A 5709-nucleotide genomic window follows, 5' to 3' on the forward strand; every position below is an offset into this window, starting at 1 on the left:
TCATTTGATTATGCATTTGTAAAATAAGAGGTTAAATACTATAAGAAAAAAAAGTGTTCTAAACATTGTGTGGACATCTTTAGGTAATTAAGGTGAAATCATGGACAAAAGTTGGATTCAAGCTCAAATAAAAAGTAACGCTTTCAAAGAAGGAGTCTTGAAATTTATTGATTTTGCTCGTGCTATGAGGTTGACTGAAACAAGTAGATGGGGTCACGGTTTAAATTGTGGTATATGTTATATTCTAAGCATGTGGTTACTTTGGAGTCCAAACCTTGGTCCCCAAAATCTCAGTTATCTTGTTCTTTTTTCATTCCTTTCTTAAACTGTTGTACTACTATTGTGTTTTATTGTGTTTTTTATATCCTTTTCTTCGGTTATAAATGACTCGTATTTCATCTAAGATTTTTATAAGAGAACAGCAACTTTCTGTTTACTGTGTTAAGAAAATATGTTTTTGATTGTACAGGGAAGAAGTTTGTTGTTTTCTTTGTTGGTAGCTATATAATGACACGTCAAATAGTTAACTGTATGTACATAGTTTAATTGTTGTTATTCTTATTAATTTGTGATTTTTTCAGAGGAGATTCAGCTTACCTCAAAGTGAAAATATGGACAGAGTTTTGTTTTCTATTTGGAATCGCGCATTTAGAAGCGTAAAGTCTAATCTAAAGACAAAGTTGTTTAAATCAGTTTCTGAAGAACTAAACAAACTAAATAAGATGGGTGATGATGTTGCACAAGAGAGAGTATATACAGAGGATGAGCTTTTGGATGGGCTTGACTTGATCAACGCGCCACCTAACTTTACAGATTCTCAATGGAATTCGTATAAACGACATCTCCGGTCATCTGCTAGAAAGGTATTTATTCAAGTTGTATAACAATACCGGGTTTGACCCCTTATTTACTGTTCAAAACACTTAGTAGTCAAGAATTAGATACAAATTGAATAAAGTTTCAATCTTTTTAAGTTTTTAAGTGGACTCTGTTGATGATAAGATGTCAAGTTCAGCCCACCACATTTTTTGAAAGCTTTACTGTTATTTACTATCTTGTCTTCAAATGAACTTTAGAAACTATCACTTAATGGGAAGAGAGCAAGAGCGGACCAAATTCATAGTCACACTACCGGCGGTTGTAGCTACGCAAGGAAGAGAGATGAATTTGTAAGTATAAACTTATGAACTTGAGTTTTTTTAGATTTTTCTGTTCATAAGTCTTGACAAATTTTTGTTTGATTCATAGAAATTGAAACACAATAGAGAGCGTAATGATCTCGAGTTTTTTGGACTTTCTCATGAAAAGAAAGATGGGTCCTATGTTACCGACATGTTGAGAGAGCTCATGGTATTTAAAGCTTTCCAACTTTTTTTTTGTGTGTTTTATAAGACACTACAAACTGTTTGGAAAAATATATGTTTATAACTTAAAATTTAACAAATCTGATGTACCGATGGTTAAAACTTAACAAATCTGATGTACGAATATAATGTATTGGTCTAGTTAACAAATTTGATGTACCTTTCTTTTATGAATTTGAAAATCAACAAATCTGATGTACCTTTCTTTTATGAATTTGAAAATCTTAGGTTCAAGCAAGAGCTGAAGTTTCTAAAAAAGTAAAAGTACTAGCAGTTGGTATTCCCGAGCCAATGAATCATGAAAAACAGTCAGAAATTGCAAGAGAGGTGATGATGGAACTTATGGGTCCAAATAGGCCTGGACGAGCTCGTTTTCATGGAACTGGAGTAACAAAATCGCAAGTGACTAAATTTGCGTATGATACGACTATACGAGAAAAGTGAGAGGTGAAGCTGTAACAAAGGAAAATCGCTTTCTGTCAGTTAAAGTGAACTATCAAAACAAACAAATTGAGATGCAAAGCAAACAAATAGAAATGCAAAACAAACAAATTGAAATGCAAAGTAAGCAGATTGAAGCTCAAAGTAAACAACTGAAAATTATGGAACAGAAAGTTGATGAGTGTACCGGCGAGCTTAGGGTGTTTAGAACTGCGTTTCAAGGCACATATAATGGTTCTGCAACATGGGAAGGAATACCGTGAACAAAACTAAGCACATTGCACATATATGCCAAGGTATGTTAAGGGTGTTTAGATTCTTGTTCTCTTTTATGTCTGATCATGTGAGTAAAATGAAAGAAAGAAAGTTTTAAAGATAACTTTTCAAAGGGCTGAAAATGTCCCAAAGCGTATATACTACTTAGTTATGTTTTATTTGGGTTTATACTATTTAGTCGGTGAGTACTCTGTGGATACTCGATCAAAACACGGTTCGAGATTTACTTGCATTATCGGTCAAAACAGGGATCACCCGGAAATCAGTCAAAGTGAAACTTGGTCAACAACCTTGATTTAGTCCCTCTGATATGATAAATGATTATAACCTTGGTAGCATCAGTTAGTTATGCAACTGCTGACTAGAGGACTATGCATGTATACACATAGAATTTCATTTTCTAACTCCCTTAATTTTATAGACCTAGTTATCTCTTTGGCCTTTTAAGTATATTTTTAATCGCTAACTATCTTTGTTCACTCGCTATTGTATGTTTTTCAGCCCGAGTATGGTGTATTGCATGAGAATGGTCCACACTAATTGTATGCAAAAGGTGAGCAAAAGTCAACTACAATTGTATTTGTTTAATTATTTGGTTTTCCGGTTCATACTTGATTGTATATGATTTAATATATTTTTATTTGTTGCAGGTAGTCCAGTTTGACAGTAAAATGTTGTGTTTATAAAAAGTGAGTATAAATATGTAGTTTAATTAGTTGATGATACTTTTGTGGAGAAGATTCTAAGATTGTTGAGTTGCTTGTTCTTGGGTTGTGTTTGCGATCTAGCATCAATGGAGGAATTGGGTTATTTTGCTCTCTTAGTTAAAATGTGTTGTTTTATTCTCTATGCTACTCTTGTAATGAATTTTGCAATATGAAATAGATTATATTTTTTGTGAAAATTTGTTATAGATAATGTTACTGTATTTGGTTTAATTTGTACACGTGCATGTATGTATTTTTGCATTATGTAGCTTGCATATTGGTTCCTGCAGGTAATTAGCTTATAAGTGTTAAAAACTAGTTATATTTTTAACAATGATAAGCGTTGAATAGTAACTATCTTTAAACATTGATAAGTGTCAAAAATAGTTATTTCTTAACACTTGTAAATGTCATAAAGTGAAGGTATTTGTTAACAATTGTAAGTGTCTTAAAGTGGAGGTATTTGTTAACACTTGTAAGTGTTATAAAGTTAAGGTATTTCTTAACACTTGTAAGTGTCATAAAGAAGTTATTTCTTAACATTTATACGTTGTTTGATAACACAAACAAGTGTTAAAAATTGAAAAAGTTTTCTAACACCAATATTTTTCACACTGTCACACCCCCCAAAATGGACCAGGGGTAATTGTGACCAATCATATCATAACACAGTTGTATAAATGAGAACGACTCTATATGAGACTTTTTAAATAAAACCTTTGTTAATAAAACAGCGTAAGCAGTAATACATGTTTATATTATTATTAAAACGTAAAATAAATGTTTATGAACTAAAATATAATATGCGATGTGGACTCCATGCAAGCATCAAATCTATCATCACAAAGTTGCAAACAGCTAGCTCAATCATCACCTGAGACAAAACATGCTTAAAGTGTCAACCAAAAAGGTTGAGTGAAATTCACAGGTTTATAAATAATATCCAAAGTTTTAGACCGCAAGATTTAGTTTAAAGTTGATTGATATAGAAATATCAATCTAAAAGTGTTGCTGCATTTTGTAATATCGCTACTAAACAAGTTTACCCTATGACACCTTGTACTGTCAGTGTCGTGGAATCATTATTATGTAACCAAAGACCAACGGTCGAATGGTTAGAGACGTTACTCTCAATAGGCCTACTCACAATAATTAAGTTTGCATTTAAACGTAGCAATTGACGATATTACGGTAGGGATTTAGCATGAATCAAAGCATGACAGCATAGTTAACAATTTAGTACTTGTGTCTAAGCGTAAAACAGTTATAAAGCAAGCATGTGTCTCACCCCAAAAGTTATAAAACAGTTATGAAACAGTAAAAAGTGGGGCTATGAAGTTCACCTTAGTAGCACACGAAAGAATTGAACGGAAGGACGTGACCGAGATCTCAACCTAGAGATAGAACGTATGATCAGACATTGCCTAACAGACAATAGTATATAGTACTATATTGATAGTAATGGTTCACTAAAGAATTTCTATTTTCGAAAGGTTACTATTTATGGAAAGTTTTCACTTATAGTAATTTTCCAATTTTAGAAAGTTCGGGTTAATCTTTAGCAAGACGTTGTATAACTTTACTCAAACTTCGTTGCTATCAAATAAGTCAGGAATGACCAGATGTAACCGGGGGGCCCAGGACTCTTGACCAGAATCTAAGTCATGGCATTCGAGATCCACAAGCTTACCCATAAATGGCAACCTAGACATCATTCACTTACGACCGTGAGTAGCGATGAAATTCACATGAATTATACATTATCTTTGATTAACCTTCACTTTAGGTGTATACACACAACGAATTATTAGTGTACTTAATAATTATATATGTGATAATATAACCTAAGTTTTATTTAATATTTAGTTATTATACCTTAGTATGTCTTATATATATATTAAATATAATTACCTTTAAATAAATACCTAAATTACTTCAAAAATAATAGTGTTTTATTAATCGAACATTATTCAAAAATGTCTAAATAATAAATTAAATATCTAAAAATTACATACATAATTTTTATAGTCTTAGTTAATCATATAGATTAGTAGAAAAATTTAAGAAAACGTTTTTATTATATTTTTATATTTATTTTTGTTTTTCTCTTAATGTATTCACAAAACAATTTTAATTCTACGTAATTACTAAATAAACCCAAATAATTATTTTTATAATTTTTATAAGTTTCTATCAGTCTAATAACCTGTAGAAAAATATTTAAAAAAAATATTTTTTATTATTTTATATTTAATCTTAATTTACCTTCAAATTACATAATAATAGAGTTTAATTATATAATAAATATCAATTCGATCCAAGTAATTATTTTTATAATTTTTTCAGATTATATAAGTTTTAAAAACTCAGAAAAAAATTATATATATTTTATTTTTGGTTAAAAGTATTTATTACGAATTTTACATTGTTTTTACGTTTAAACACTACATAATTCGTATTTAATTATAAATAATATTCCATAAATTATCAAAATTATTATTATGAATCATAACACTTATAATACTAATTATAACATATAAACATAATTAATTTCAAATTTTACAAAGAATATACAATAAATATAAATATAAATGACAATATTGAAAAAAATTAATAAAAATAGAAAGTACCTCAAATTTTCTTCAAGGTTTTGAGAGAATAACTTAAGTTTTTGTGTTTGGCAAGAAAAAATGAATGAGGAGCCATGTATTTATAGGTAAAAAATGGTTGGTGAAAAGAAAAAAAAATAATAAAATAAAGGTGCCAATTTTAACAAAATAATAAAAACATGTTAAAAATGTTTTTAATAAGTTTTTATTTTTGAAAATATTTAGTCAAAATTCATGGGCTCATTATTTAATTTATAAAATAAATCTTATTTCTTTTTATTTTTATTTTTTTTATAAGCTAAAAATATATAT

At 29.4% G+C, this 5709-nt stretch overlaps 1 long non-coding RNA gene across 1 annotated transcript; it reads left to right on the plus strand.

The window, feature by feature from the left end:
- The first annotated feature begins 1799 nt into the window (after positions 1-1799).
- Positions 1800-2970, plus strand: LOC139899761 (uncharacterized). The gene is made up of 3 exons (XR_011777625.1): positions 1800-2101; positions 2583-2634; positions 2732-2970. It is a non-coding gene; the product is annotated as an uncharacterized lncRNA (long non-coding RNA).
- The last annotated feature ends 2739 nt before the right edge of the window (positions 2971-5709 follow it).

Source organism: Rutidosis leptorrhynchoides, chromosome 1 (genome assembly GCF_046630445.1).
Source record: "Rutidosis leptorrhynchoides isolate AG116_Rl617_1_P2 chromosome 1, CSIRO_AGI_Rlap_v1, whole genome shotgun sequence".
NCBI lineage: Eukaryota > Viridiplantae > Streptophyta > Magnoliopsida > Asterales > Asteraceae > Rutidosis > Rutidosis leptorrhynchoides.